The 15,896-nt window shown below is 44.1% G+C and overlaps 1 protein-coding gene across 6 annotated transcripts in view; it reads left to right on the top strand.

Moving 5' to 3' along the window:
- CYSLTR2 (cysteinyl leukotriene receptor 2) overlaps positions 1–15,896 on the top strand; it is a 61,010-nt gene that overhangs the window by 38,473 nt on the left and 6,641 nt on the right. The window contains exons 1-3 of one of the 6 annotated variants that reach the window (XR_015704646.1): positions 10,348–10,590; positions 11,909–12,007; positions 12,429–12,943. The exons of 3 other annotated variants lie outside the window; for them this stretch is intronic. The gene's annotated coding sequence lies outside the window, so the exon portion shown is untranslated. Of the gene's footprint in view, positions 1–10,347; positions 10,591–11,908; positions 12,008–12,428; positions 12,944–15,896 lie in introns of those variants that run through there. 2 more of the 6 variants (XM_087756978.1, XM_087756979.1) reach the window with 2 other exon arrangements.

Raw genomic sequence — 15,896 nt, forward strand, 5'->3', positions numbered from 1 at the left:
CCAAGGTGTGCAACCCAGCTGCCATATACAGAATGAGTGTGTAGGCTGGGACTCTTCAGCCTGGCAGACAGATGACACGGGGATGTGGCAAAGGTCTACAAAACCATGCATGGCATGGGAAGGGTGAATACACATCAGCTGTACTCACATTGAGTTTGGAAATAAAAGGCAAATATTTTCCATGATACGTACTTCTGCAAAGGAACATTCTATGCAAGATGTTGTGGTTGCCAAAGGTCGACACGGGCAAATTCATTGATGGAAAACCCATCAAGGGTTATTAAATCTCCAGGCAGTTCTCCTGCAGCAAATCCTTAAGCAAGAATTGTTGACAGCTGAAAGAATGTTCTGGGGAAGCATCACTACATACTTGACTTTTTATTGAACTGCTCCACAGGCGTCCTTGGTTGGTCCCTGTCACAGGCAGGGTGCCAGGCAAAGTGACCATTCTGACTGATTTTGTGTGTCCTTTCTTGGCATCTGATTTTCTCTTGCAATGATGTGAAGAATGTGCGTGTACATCTGTAGGTTTGATCCTCCAAAACCTGGCCTTCAGGATAAAGCTTTTTTTTTTAAACAGCCAACGGACAGCAGTATATTGGATACATCAGCTCTTATATTTTCGTCTCTGACACCAGAAAGAGCTTTTTCCCAGGCACACACAAGTGACTGAGATGCAAGTCTAATTCTTATTGTATAGCTTATCATTCTGCATAATTTAAAGAAGGCTACCATTGTGCACTACCAAGGTGGTCACTGCTTTCTAGCTATGGTCTCTCATGTTGCTGGTGAACATAAGCACGGCCTGATGGTCACCCAACACCATGTTGATATATATTGGCCAGCCCTTCATCACTAGTTCCACTTCTTTTTTCTTCCATTGAATAGCTGTGTAAAGGGAAGCAAAATATTTACGTTTCTATGGCTCTGGCCTGCAAACATTGTGTATTATATCTCAAGAAACAGTCAGACATAATTTGGATTGCATCTTTATAGATATGAATCCTAACTGTGGCTAAGAGTTCTTATGCTGAAGCAAAGGAAGCTTTCATTTTAAAATATTGTGTTAGCTTTAATACAATTTGCCATATCAAACAGAAAAGAGCCTCTATCACCCATTTGCAAACTCTTGACATAGCAAAATTGTGCTTTCAGCTTTTGGCTAATTTTAGCACTTTAATCTCGCAATTCCAGTTCTAGTATGTTTCAGCAGTACAAGTGATGGATCTGTGCACTAGAGAGATGAAAAACAGAAAACAGAAAACATCCCTAAAGTGGGAGCATGCAGTTCCCACAGCCAATTTGCTTACACTAGCAGATGTTCTCAGTATTGCCTGTCAAAGGGAAGTGGAATTTTCTAGGGGTGTATCTGGAGGATATGGTACATAATGCTGCTGACCCTACTGAAGTATTTAAGCTTTGCAGAGGTCCAAGCAAAGAATACATAGACTTAGGAAGTTTGCTTGACCAAAGGGAATGGCACTGCTATACTGATGTGTAGAAACTACTCTATTACCTACGGAGGTTATAGTGACCATGCTTGATTATTAAAAAAGAAAGTAAGACATGATACTATTGTTCAATTAGAACATTTGGGTTATTTGTAGAATTGCCTTTGATTAGTGGTGAAATGAAAGGTTTAAATTATAGCATAATGATGCTAATACAAGTGCTGATACAAATTTGCTAGAAGTAATTTAGTTAGCTCATAGGACTTACACTTACTATCCTACTGAATACACTTAAGACATGCCTAGAAAATTAAAGTGTAGAATGGAGCAAATGAAGTGCAAAAGACATATGAAAGGTATTGTTCTTTGGAGCTTTCCTTGGAGTGATGCTTTTTAGAGACTGTGTCATGTAGTCCTATCAAGTCATGTTAAGATCCAAAAGGTAAATAGTTGCCTTGATTTCAGAGCATATTAACTTTATCTTGTTTCCTCTTTACAAAAGCCTGTGACTTTCTGTAATAACTTTAGCATCACAAAATAACCTGGCAAAGGTTGAGCATCTCAAACAGATGTGATGGGCCTCGGTCCTACTCCTGTCCTGTGCGCGGGTACTAGTGATTTTAGCAACTAAGAAAAATTCCATTTCTCAGCACTAAGAAATGCAAAAGATCAGTTTGCTGGTCAGAGGAATCCTTCCGCTGACTAGAGATCATTTAAACTGGTAAGAGCCTTCCTCACCCCAGCACGATGCCACACACACTACACGTGTGGGTCAGGGCTTCCAGCAGACTTGGGAGGGGACCTCTGGGTTTGCTGGATCTCTCCTCCCATCTACTTGGCAAGTGCTGTTCTCATCATAGGGAAATTGGTCTAATACATGAGAGATTTCTGTGGCAGCAATGCTTGTCTGATGCATGTGAGGGTCTCATTGTGGGAAAGCGTGAGATTTGCGTGAAGAAAGCTGTGAGAGTTCATCTGAATTAGAAATCTGCTGATGGCCTGCTGTGTGTTTTGCCTCTTGTCTATCAATCAGGCGAGGCATTTTTAAAACCAGCCTAGCATGTGGAAAGCAAGAGCGGGGAGCAATGTGCTAGGCAAACACAACCTTAACCTGGGAATCCAGTATCAGCCTTGTTGCTAGCAAAGTACAGCACAACGCCATGGAAAAGGGATGGTTACTGAAGATGTCACCAGTAGGGCAGACTGCACAGACCCTTACCATGGGAACCACTTCATCAGCTTGGGGATATGGTTTTTATGGTGGCACAACACAGATTCAAAACCTGATGGAGTGCCACAGGCAAATGTTTTGGCCAGTGTCCCCACTTTGGAGTGGCTTCTGCTTTGCGGCCATGAAAGCATGTTATCTGAGCTTACGAGATGCCTGGGCACAGGGGAGGGGACTTCCTTCCATGCACCAAATTCACTAATTGTATAAACTGTACTAACACTTAGTCCCCTTCTGGCCTGGGAATTTGACAAATTCCTTCACCTAAAATTAGTTATACCAAAGCTTCATTTGCCTGGTTCTGTGAAGAGTCAAACAGAGCTAATTGTGGCACAGAGAGTGAGTCCTACTGCAGCTAACCAGGGCTAGAAAAAGTACATTTTCATTGTGTCATTCTTTTTAATGAGAAGTAAAATAAGAGCTGATGCAGGAGATCCTGGGCAAGAGAAAGCTTTATTATGTATAAAAACGTCTCTACTTTTCCCCCAGTCTATTCTGTGAAAAATGAGTCATATTTTTGACAGTAGCAGATAAGTAAAGTTGTGGCTGAGGGACTGTGCGTACAAAGGGAGGCAGATGGATGGGTGTTGGAACATGCTGAACAAACAGCTTACTTCATTTTGTTTATTCTCTTCTAAAGAGCTCAGTCACTGGGTATTGGGAATGTTACATAAAACTAAAACCATTGTGCTAATTCTTCTCTGGTGGCATGCTCCAGATTTCAAGAGAATTACAGCTTTGGTCTTGTAGCAACAACAACAAAGTGGAAGAAACATCTCTGCCAGACAAAACGGAATTCAATCATGTATTTCCTTTTATTTTCTTCCTGCAGCAAAAGACCAGTTAGCCTCTGTCCAGCTTGTCCTCATTGCACTGAGGACTCTGAAAGCAAAACATGAGGTAGTTTAATTAAGACAGAGTGAGCTATCTCCCTGTTTTGCTGTAGAACCCCATGCAAGCTTGACTGACAGTCACCCGGTTGTGTAGCCAGCCCATGTCAGGCTGCTCAGACCTTTCCAGACTGGTCCCAAGCACTAGTTGTGCTGGTGAACAAGGTCACCTGGTGACAACCAACCACAAAGATGGGTGCTGAGATGCTCCTGGGCTTGGTGCCTGGGCACATGTCGGCTGACAGCACACCCTGGGCTGCTTCTCTTCTCTTCTGCAAAGAAACCCAGAGTTCAGAGTTAAACGTCTAAGGTAAAGGGCAACGATTGCATTAATCAGCTCAGGATGGCGACTTTCCAGTGCGTGGCAGGGTGGGATGTGCGGGTGATGGGTTTCCCTTTGAACGATCCCCATCTTGTAACGGTGGAGGAACCTGCTGCTGCAGAACTTCCCCTTCCCTCTCCCATCCTTGTCACCACCACACCCAGCCCTGCTCAGACAGTCTTGTTTTTAGTATATGCCTGTAAAGAGGATTTCACTAAGTCATGTCACAAAAGCAGGTAGTCTGTGACAAAGATGAGCTTAAATTAATTCTCATTTTTATCTGGGGGGATACTGGTTGCAAACTAATTACAAAAGCAATATGTAATCCAAGCAACTTTCAAGGCTGGAAATTTCATTTATAAATGGACATTTTTTTACAATGTATTTATGACCCATCATAGACACTTAGATATTTTCCTAAAATTCTGAGTAAAAAACTGGGACAAAAGGTCATGTTATTATCTTCTTCAAAATCACATATATAGACTATATGATATTTTAAAATACAGTTTAAAAAGTATCAAACAGCGCACAGTACCCTAAAACATTCCCCAAAGCCAATAGAATAGAAAATGTGGTCACTGAGATCTAACCCCAGCTGAGTTTTATCTGAAGAAACATCGTTAAAATCCAGACTGAGGACAAAAATTTAAATTTATTTTTTGTGTCAGCTGTGGCCAGTGCCTGGAAGAAGAACCTCCCACGTGCTCTGGGGAAAGGAAAGGGACCTCCGGCAGATGAAAGCCATCAGCTTTGGATGAAAAGAGCGGGGGACTTGCGTCCCACACTTCCTCCCATGGCTCCCTAAATTCTGGTCAACACAATTTAGCCTTGATGCTTGAGTTCAAGCTTTTAATCGAGCGTGTGTATGTACATATGCGTTTACATTGCAAATACACATGCACACAAATGGGTTCTCTTTAAGTGCTTGCATATAAATGCATACACGCAGCTACACTTACACCTATTGTATATGGACATCACAACCCCCCTCGCATACAGAGAAAGCATGAAGTAGCACTGGAAATGCATTGAATAAGGAAGCAAAGAGACTACAGTAAAAAAAGAGAATTGCATGAAGATGCTGGGGTTAGGGAATGGAGCTGCAGTGAGGCACATCGTTGTCAGTGATAATGTTTTTGCTAAGTATTAGCAATGATTACATTGATCTGAAAGTGGATTTGGTGGTAGTTGGAGCCTATGTGGAAGGAGTTGCAAGTTGTATCTTACAGTGGTGTTTAGCCATTGGATATAAGATGCAGAGCACCTACATCTGGTCATTCTGATTTTAGAAGGTTGTTGTTGGTTTTTACCCAGCTGTTAGGTCAGGCATATTATAAAAGAGTCAGCAAAAAGAGAAGAAAGGAAGTTTGTTTTGCTTCGAGTTTCTATATTTGTATGAAGGGAGAGTTCAGCAGAATAACACAGGATTCACAGAACATTTAATGTGGGGCAAACACAGACCAAAACACAGAGCTGTGTGCGTGGGGAACTGTAGAATTGCATACGTGTGCCAATATATACAAATGAGAAGTCTTTAGGAGACTAAATCTTAAGATATAGATAACTAGATTCATTGCCAAATCCTTCAAATTCTGCACTTTCATTATCCCATCAGTTTGCAATCCTGTAATGTCTAACACACAAATGAGAAATAAGAAAGGTTACAGTTGCAGGCTGTGCAATTATTCAAAATGCATAATGCAAGCAGAAAGTCACTTCAGCATCATGGTGGTTACTGCTAGGTAGAGAAATGGCTGCAGAAGTAGAGAGAGAAAGGTTTAGAAAGGTAGGCTACACAGAGAAGTAGAATATACCTGGTATGCTGACAACCTTGCACGTTTTAGATCAGAAATGCTTTTAGCTAGTTGAAAAGAAAAAAAAAAAAGGAGTTCTTTCTTTCCAGTCACAGTTTCTGAGGCTGTCTTATTTAGATTTTAATTGAAAAAGTCACTGTTCTTTCCAATGACTTCAATGGGCTCTAGATGAAGGCCTTAGAAACGTGTTTGGTGTTTTGTCCTGCTCCGGTTCAGTCTTTTCAGAGTGGAGGACTGGATCGATTATTCTCCAGGAAGAGCATTAATGCTTCCAGCTGCCATCGGCTCCACAGCTTTTGGAGACAATCAATTCTTCCCAAGGCCCACAGCCACCTTTGGAGGAGCTGGCAAAAACACATTTCGAATTTTAGTACTTCATACTTAAAAAGGCACAGTTTATTTTACACAGAAACAACATTAGATGTCTTTTTCCATTCCAGCTATATATTAATGTTCCTCTGCCCTCATCAGTACATTAATGAGGAACAGCAAACAGTTAAGAAAGGACCACAAGCAATTAAAAAAGCTGTGATTACTAATGTTGCAAAAGAAACAGCTTGAAAACCTTCTGCGCTTTTCCTTTCTGAATAATTCCTCCTGAAATTGCCCCTGCTTCTTCCCCCTTCTTCATGCAGCCGTCACTTTCATCTTCCCATCTATCCAGCCTTATGGCTGACAGTGGATGAGCTACTAACATTGGATGCTGTTTTTTTCTGGGTTGCACAGAAAATGAATGCAGGCTTTGTAATTTTAGTCTCTGGAAATAGATATGTGTTAGTAGGCTAAGCTGCCGTGTTGAAGACATGCAGCGCTAAAATCTTCAATGGAGGTAATCCCTTCTGTGTGTTTGACAGATCCATTTTTACTAAAAATCCTTTGGCATGAAAAAAGTGAAACTCTGCCACTGGAAGTTCATGCCTGCAGACAGCAAAACATTGACTGAGTGATAGGAAAAATACGCAGACTCCTTCTTCTGGGTTACCTGGGACACTTGGCGTCTTACCCCAGCTCCCCTGGTGCTGGGGATTGCCATGTCTCCCATGCACAGCCCCTGTGGCAGTGGGGCTGCCAAGATGGCATGCAAATGCCTCCCTCCATGCCCCGTGAATGCTGGCTGATGAGCTTGCATGGGTCTGCTGGGCTGTGCACGTGCGTCAAGACCTGAGTGGGTTTCAGGCAGCTCTCGGCCCCCTCTGCTGCGGTGCAAAGCGGACGAGAGCCTGCCCGGTAGGACTGCAACAAACGAGGGATGCACGAGACAATGACCCATCCTCAGACAGCAGCTCACCTGACTTCAGGGTGACACAGTACTGCTGTGGGGGGAGGCCTGGCCCTATGGAGCACCTGATAGCACGATGTGTGTTTGGAATGTCCAAGATGCTCTATACAGGGAGTGTGGGAGACAGGCTCCATGACTGGCACTCCCACCAGGTAGTGCTCAGCCCATGAGGACACTTGAACTAGCCAATCGGAAATGCTGAACAGGGGAAGGACAGTCTAAATTTTTGCTTCTACCTGGCCTGCAGTGCTTATTTCAGGTCTGAAGTTTGGCTTCTTCATGCAATGGGGATTCGGAGCCTGCAACGGTGGCTTTGCTTGCTGGGGTGGTGGGCTGGAGGGAGTGGAGCCCTCCTTTGTGGGCAGTGCCCCTGTGCAGGGCTGGAGGGGAAGTCGGTTTGTGAGGAAGGGGAAGGAAAAGGATGAATCACCCCCTGCTGCTTTTCTGCCTTGAAACTGGGCTGTCATGGAGCCAGAAATGCAAAAGGGAACAGAAACAGAGGCAGGACAGAGAGCAGCTGCAGCCCAGAGGGGTGGTTTGCACTCTGCTGCGTCCTGGACTGTCTATGCATTTTATGGGGCCCAAAATTCAGAAATAGTCTAGGCTGTTAACTGTTGAATGTGTGATATGCACACAGCATCTTGTGATGAAAGTCTTAGATTCTTCATGATATTCTGGGATGCCTTCTCCAGAATTACTGAAGTTTTTATTAGTAAGAAATGTAATAAACTCCCCTCGGAAGCTGAGTCATCCAGTGACTGTTTCTAAAAACCCCCAAGCAGTCACTCCAGATCTAGCTCGTCAGGTGCAGGGTGAGTTGGCAGCCAACCCCATTTATTCAAAGCCAGGCTAAAAGCAAAATGCAGAATTACTTTATAAAATGGAGGAAACGGTACTCTCCAGAAAGCAGGGCGTTTAAGAAGGTGAATGTGAGAAATTATCCAGGCAACGAAGATAACCATATCATATGGTGAAAGAGATGTTCTCAAAGCACATTCAGGAAAATAAAATGTGATCAATGTCTAACTTTTACATATGTTTTGATGTCTGACCTTGTGTATCTGAGAACAGCCTGCCTATCAGTCCCAGAATGATTATCGCAGCGTGCCATGTGATAGAGATGTCATCAGACTGCTGCTGCAGTGCCTAAATTAGTCTCTGTCAGTTGCAGATAAGATGCAGTCTGAGTTACCGGGGCATCTCCCATGTAAATGCCGAGGCCATGGCTGTCCTGAGGCCATGGCTGTCCTTTGGCCGTGGCCTCACTGGCTGAAGCGGTCGCACCCCACACTGCTTTCTGCTGCACGTCACAGCTTCCTCCCGAAGGCCTCATCTGCCCACCAAGCTGCTCATGGGGTCATTTCTACCCTGCTTCAGTCCATATGGGCTGCATGAGCAGAGACCTCCTGTTTCAGGTGTCTACGATGCCTCAGTGACTGAACAGGGTTAGGGACACGCACATGAGCCACTCTGCAGGCAAATCTTGGCAGACAGGGCAACAGCTGGGACGGTAACCAAAGCGGCCAGTGCAACCACAGCTGGAAGAGGAGACTGTCCACGGGCTTAGGTGCCACGAGATCTCGCAATGTCTAAGTTAGGCACCAGTGGAGTGGTCTCAGGAGTGTCCTAATTCACCATCGTGCTGCACCTTGACAATTCACTTGACGTGGATCTCTGTCAGGGAGCTTTTTAAGCTTACTTTGCACTGTCAATGGAAATGTAGGCAAATGTCCAAAAACACCATTCATAGATTTTTGTGCTCACCCCAGAGATGGAAGGTGTTAGACTAGTTCCTAGCTCAGCTGGTTTTCTATGTACTTTTTTAACCCCATGCTAAAAAAAAAACACCCACGAAGCTGCTTGCAGCCTGTATGTACCTCCTCCCTGGGGACAGGGATTTGTGAGCTCTGGTGACACAAGTCTTCACAGTCACTGCACATTGCCACCATGACCCCTGATGTGGTTTAACCCCAGGGCAACTAAGCACGGCACAGCTGCTCGCTCACCCTCCTCCCCACCCCGCAGTGGGATGGCGGAGAGAATCAGGAAAAAAAATAAAATCTGTGAGTTGAGATAAAGGCAGTTTAATAGGACAGCAGAGGAAGAGAAAACAATTGTAATAATAACAACAATAAAAGAATACACAAAACAAGTGGTGCACAATGCAATTGCTTACCACCAACTGACCGACACCCAGCCAGTCCCCGAGCAGCGATCGCTGCCCCCTGGCCATCTCCCCCCAGTTTATATACTGAGCATGGCTTCATATGGCCCTTTGGCCAGTCTGGGTCAGCTGTCCTGGCTGTGCCCTCTCCCAGCTTCTTGTGCACCTGGCAGAGCATGGGAAGCTGAAAAGTCCTTGACCAGTATAAATACTGCTTAGCAACAGCTAAAACATCAGTGTGTAATCAACATTATTCTCATCCTAAATCCAAACCACAGCGCTAAACCAGCTACTAGGAAGAAAATTAACTCTATCCCAGCTGAAACCAGGACAGCCCCGCATGGGGGCCACACCCAAAGGACTGTTTTGCCTGTTCTCAAGTCCACGTGTACAACCAGAGTGAAGAGCCCTTGCAATAAATGAGAATCAGGCACAAGTTGCCAATGGAGAAGAGATTACAAATGCGATGATCCAAAGCAGTTTGGGGCATAGACAACTATAAATGTGGGTGGTGAGAAGGTTTTTTGGTAGATTCCCCATCCACTGAGCTGTGCTAAGCAACCGGGTGTGGACTCCTAACCTGCTGCCAATATGAAATACAACACAGCAGCCAGAAAGCACTTGAATGTGTCTGGTCCACCTGCATGTGCTGACAGCACAGAAGAGGTCTTATACCTACAGTAGGTACAGATATCTATTTCACAACTGCAGTGCACTAGGAGCAACCATCTGTGCAGTCAGTGTTGCTCCACCGAGAAGTGGTAAAACGTTAAGGGAGAGTACGGCATTCACTGCAGCCACTCATTCATGGCCTAACAGAGTTATGTATTCCATTCCTATCAAAATTCAAGAAAAATTAGTCCCTCAGCTCTGCAAACTCAGCCTTGAACTATGACCTGAATGAGATAATTAATCAATTCCCAGCAGCCTGCTTACAATTTTGTATTTCCTGTGATTTCTGCATGAAAAGACTGGGAAGTAACCTCAGGATGTGTCCTCTCCGTAATTCGAAGAACTACATCTCTAGCAATCCATGTGAAGTTCATACAGGGATCTCTTCTAATATTTTGAGTAACCCTGATTATTGAAAGTATATATATAGAAGCCTGGGCCCAAATACAGAAATCCAGAAAGCTTCCCAGCAGCCACGTAGCTGCAGCACCCCTTTCATTGGGTGAAAATTATGAAAGATTGCCATGTGATTGCTAGCACCACTCCTCAAGCTGAGAACATTTCTCTTTTAAGATGTAAGATCTTTTAATCAGGATTTACTTCCCATTCCTACTACTCATTGCTTCTTTGTGGCTTCTGCATAAATAGCACTTGGGTTTTGCTTCAAGTTTTTGTGTTTTTCCTTTCCACTAACAAAACTGAAAGCTGTGAGCAACAGCAAGCAGAAGAAGGAAATACTGAACACACCAGAAGGCACACGAGCTGAGGTAGGACAAAATTTGTCTGTTTTTTCTGATGTAGATAAAAATGGTTGCAATAATTAAAATACAACCTGCTTCTATTTCTTATTACTCGCAGTAAGCTTTTTATTTGCCAGAAGCTGTGATCGTTGAGTAAACTTCTCTATGACAAAGCTGGTCTTGAGAATTTTTTTGGCAGAAAAAAGAGTAGATTTATGTAACTAGGAATGTTTACCAGATGGAAGATAACAATCAAGTTCTGAATCTGATTAAGTGAGTCTTGTTTTTTAACTAGATGAAAAATATATATTTGGTTTATGGCAAACTTTTAAAATAAAAGATGTTAAAAGTCAGACTCTTGATTTTGTAAAATTATTATTGTGCATGTAGGAAGGTTAATAAAATGCCAAGTTTTGATGAATTCAGTGTTAATTCGAAATATTACATTCCCTACCAGTCTTTAATCTTTCAGTGGGTTTACAAAACTTACTATCAGCTTGAGCAGCCTTTACCAGGTGCTTTTAACTTTTTTAATTTTAATGCCCTTAGTTTCTCTCTGTCTTTGATCTGCCATTATACAGGCTTTCATGTTCTCCCCGTTTGGTCAAGCCTTCTGCTTTCTAAATGGTGATCTTTTCCATGTAATAGTCCTGCCAACTATTCTACTGATAGACATAAGGCTCAATATTTATTAAAACATCTATTTCTTTTGGAATGTAGGCTTCTAACATAGGTTTTGTTGAATTTTCTGTTTGTTTTTCTAAACAGCCCCCAAAATCATGTAGGCTTCTTCCTTCTCGGACTGCTTCTCTGTCCCACAACACTGCCAAACCTAGCTCTACTGTGATTGCCAGTACAGGGCACCCTCTACTAAAAACTGCTTGACCTAGGACCTGTAAAGATGAAATGTAGAATAGCATCTTGTGTTGTGGATTTGTTTGAAGGACTAATTATTCTAGGGATCAGGCATTTGTTGCATATAGACATTATCTCTCGTTCTGCTGCAGCATTGTATGTTTATAAAGGCACCCAAAATCTCCTGCTATTGCTACCTGCTTTCAGCTTCCTACTCTCACTAAGCATTTTCTGATGACGATCATCATCATCATGAGGAGGAGTTTGGAGGTGCATTCCTAGTACCATATTCTTATTGTTAGAGTATGGGGTGTCTGCCTACAAGGACTCTGTAGTGCTTCTCTTTAGCCATAGTATTTTTACACTCTTGGAAGTTATGTAGTCCTTCATGTACAGTGCCACTCCTCCACCTGTGCATCCTACACTATCATTGCCATAAAGCTGGTAGCATGGCAACACAGGTTCCCATGGATTATCCTCTCTCCTGCAGGTCTCTGAGGTTCCCCTTGCACCAGGGTTGCTGTGTCATGCCAAACCTTCCAGCTCCCCCGTCTCATTTTGGGCTTTGAGGATCTGTGCAGAATTACACGTAAGATTTGCTTTTGCTCAGTCACTCAAGATAGCATGTGCCAGACAACCGGATTTGCAGGCAGTTGGATTTGCATTCCCTAGTTACTGCAGTTCAGCTTTATTTCCCTGCTGGCCTTGTCAGAGGTGCACTGGATGTCAGTTCACTGCCCTCGCAGGTCTCATCAGTCCAGCCCACTTGCTCTCCCATGCCCGTCAGCTCCCCTGTTGCTTCTAATTAAATACTCTTCTGCAAACCTTTCATTCTGCAGCGCCACCAGCCTGGCTCTAGTCTGGGTACGCTGCAGTCTCTCATTTCTGTATTGCTTGCCTTTATCCCAAAAGATCCCTCAGTTCCTTACATACCTAATTTTCTCCTCTCTACTGTCTCATCCATGCGCTGAAACACTGCGTCTGACCTGAGCTTCTCTCTTGCCTTGTAGCTGAGCCCCGGAGATCCCACCTTCATCCCTGCTGCCCACAATGACCACAGCCACCACCAGCTCCTCTCCTGCACCCCCAGGAGATCTGCACAGACATCTCATGAGGTCTGCTCCCCAAGCAGACCTGCTTCTGCCCTGCTCCTGCTGAGCCACTCTTCCCTCGAGACAGCCAGCCTCGTCCCTCTGCATCCCCAGTCCCTTGCCCTGCACGCACATGCACAAAACCTCCCCCAGGCAGGCTGCATGCTGGGCAGTTTATGGGGTAGCCCCCACTCTGCTGCTAGACTGCTACCTGCATCCCAAGCTTAAAACCTTATCGTTTTGGGGCACTTTTATTAGTTTAGTGTCTCCTCCAATTAAACAAATCTCCTCTTACTTTTGCTCTATCAGTTCCCCACCTGGCTTGTACACCCATCCATTTGTTAAGAATGTTAGATTCACCTTACGCAAGGAATGTGTTTCTGTTATCTCCTTACCGTAAACCACACTCAAGCCAGGCTAAGATAAAAGGCAAAATATTTATTCATAATAAATAGATGCAACTTATAATATATGTAATTTATAATAAAAGGTAAATATTTATAAAATCCATACTAATCAAGCTGTAAGTGTTTCTAAAAGACTTCACCAAAGTAAAGAAAAGAAAAAACCCCACCCAAGCTCCACATCTAATCTACTTACACAGCAATTATTTCAGAAAAGCCTCCTTTTTCCTTGCTTAGCTGACGTGCTCTCTCTCTCCTGCCAGGGTGGTTGTCAGAGCCTTGGGACATGCGTCAGCTGCTTCTACTTGATAGCTTCCATCAGGGAAACGCATATATATAGAAAAAATCTCCTGCTAAGCCATTTCCATCAGAGAAGTCTTGCAGTACCACTTAAGAGAGCCTCCCATTTCAGATTGTCCCTTTCTCTCCCTCTTTTTTTCTCAGATGGATGTTAGCTCTTACTGCCAATCTTCCTTCTGAAGTCTTTTAGGGGACCCTGTAGGTCCAGTCTCCCACCTGAAACCTACCCTGTTTGTTCCTGACCCAGGAGACAGTCTGGATGCTCTTGCTGAAAACAAAGTTTATTGCCTTGTCCTTAGATATGTCTTCTTTCTGTTTATCTAGGAGCCACCTCCTGGCCTTAGCTGGCTAGTGAACAGCTCTTGGTTTCAAGGAGGGGTAAAATTCTCTCCTTCTCCTCTGTGGTTGCTTGAAGTAGTCCTGTGTGAAATATATCTTTCACTGCACCTTCCTTTCTACATTGATCTGTGTGTTAAAACACAACTAATAGGAGCATCTACATATGATAATTGCATGGGTTGTTCCTGGCCCTCAACTGAGGGCAGACACCATGGTAGTTAACACCTTTCAGCTGACTGGTGTCCAGCCTCTTTCTCTTAGACATCCCACAACAGCTTGAAAGTTTTGCTTTGACAATTTGGAGAGAAGTCTGAGTACTGACTTTCTTGCCAGGTCCAAGGATGCTGAGTTTTCTCAATTACACATGCACATCTAGTTTCCTAAAGGTCTTTAGCTGGAAGGAGAAATGAGGAGCACAAAATAACTTTAATGGTAGCTGTTAGCTAGACACCCTCATGTGAAGAGCCTGAGCGAAGTGCCTCGGCCTCTGTGCTTGTAGTTCTCTCTCCAGGGTGCAGGAACCAAAGGGCTTTTCATCAACTGAATTTTTGTTGCCCTAATCCCATCTTTCAGCAGATAGCATTGGGCCACAAGCCATCACTTGCTGTGCTCAGAAGGGCTTTGAATTTGTCTGTGCTCCAAGTTCTTCACCTTCATTTGACTCCTCTGACTCACAGGTTTCACACACAACAGGAATGCTTCAACAGGTGGCAGATCACTGATATTTTCTTGTGTTTTGGGGTTTTTAAAAGCAAGGTTGCTTGGGCCATAGCAAAACACATTCAAAAGGGCTTTTTCCTTTGCAGTACCTTGCGCTGCAACGCTTCCCTGCAAAATGAGGAGATCAGATTCAATCCGAAAAGCTGATCCTTGATCCCACTGTCCTAGTTTTGGCTGGGACAGAGTGAATTTTCTTCCTAGTAGCTGGTATAGTGCTATGTTTTGGATTTAGTATGAGAATAATGTCAATAACACGCTGATGTTTGAGTTGTTGCTAAGCAGTGCTTACACTGGTCAAGGACTTTTCAGCTTCCCATGCTCTGCCAGGTGCACGGCGAGGCTGAGAGGGAGCACAGCCAGGGGGGCTGACCCAGACTGGCCAAAGGGCCGTTCCATACCATATGATGCCATGCTCAGTATATAAACCAGGGGAGCTGGCTGGGGGGCAGCGATCGCTGCTCAGGGACGGGATGGGTGTCAGTCAGCGAGTGGTGAGCAATTGCATTGTGCATCACTTGTTTTGTATATTCTGTTGTTGTTGTTGTTATTATTATTATTATTATCTCTTCTGCTGCTGTCCTATTAAACTGTCCTTATCTCAGCCCATGGGTTTTACTTTTTTTTCCCAATTCTCTCCCCCATCCCACAGCGGGGCAGGAGGGTGAGCAAGCGGCTGTGTGGTGCTTAGTTGCCAACTGGGGTTAAATCATGACACCGACACAACGTGAATGTCAGACATAAAATGTGTGAAAACATGTATGTCAGACAGTCGCTTTGTACAGAAAACTAAAATAATTCAAAACTCCTCTGATTGCAAAAGATTTGTTCTTAGGAAGTGTATCTTTTGTCTTCCCTCCATGAGAAAAGATGATCCCAAATGGAGGAGGACATTTCCTTTAGGAGCACGTGTTTACTGAGTCTGGGGCTTTACTATGCCCCAATATCCAGTTTGCCCACTTCCAGTCTTGAGCTCCCCTAAGCTCAATAAATATAGATATGATAAACCTCTTTATTTTCTGGAGGTATAATTTCAGGCACTGCAGGGATGGGTATGAGATCAGTGTGAGCAAATGCATCCCTTCCCCAAGCCACCACGCTCCCATCTCACAACAGGGGGTAAGTCCTGCTCCCTGGGAGCCCAGCCTGGGGGTCACGCTTCCCATGCTCCCTGTTGCAGTGGGGCCAGATAAAAGGCGACTGCTGGGGCACATCTGGTTGCTGTATTAAGGGATCCAGACAGACTCTGAGGCACCGCCCTGAAGATATCCTGGGCTGCTCTGAACATAGCTCAGACTCTCACATCATGCGTTGAGTTTGCAAATTAGCTCCCGTTTACAGCACACTGGGAATACTGCACTGGGTAACTGGGAGTGCAGAGCACCCAAATCCAGAGCCTACATTTCTCCCTAGGGAGACTCCAGCTGTGCAAACATTGCAAATCATGAAGCCAGTGAGGTCCAGAATAAGAAATAAGATGCAGTCATGTTCCATCAACCCATTATCACTCTCACTGGGGCAAAGCTTCTTTTTGGGGCATCTAGAAATGCCATGTAGTTCTGTGTTTTAGGCTAAAATTTTCCATGCTCCATCTCTAGGATATGTTGGCAGATGCAGAGAGGGAATT

Source organism: Nipponia nippon, unplaced genomic scaffold (genome assembly GCF_047370975.1).
Source record: "Nipponia nippon isolate SJK-2023a ecotype South Korea unplaced genomic scaffold, ASM4737097v1 scaffold_2, whole genome shotgun sequence".
Classification (NCBI taxonomy): domain Eukaryota; kingdom Metazoa; phylum Chordata; class Aves; order Pelecaniformes; family Threskiornithidae; genus Nipponia; species Nipponia nippon.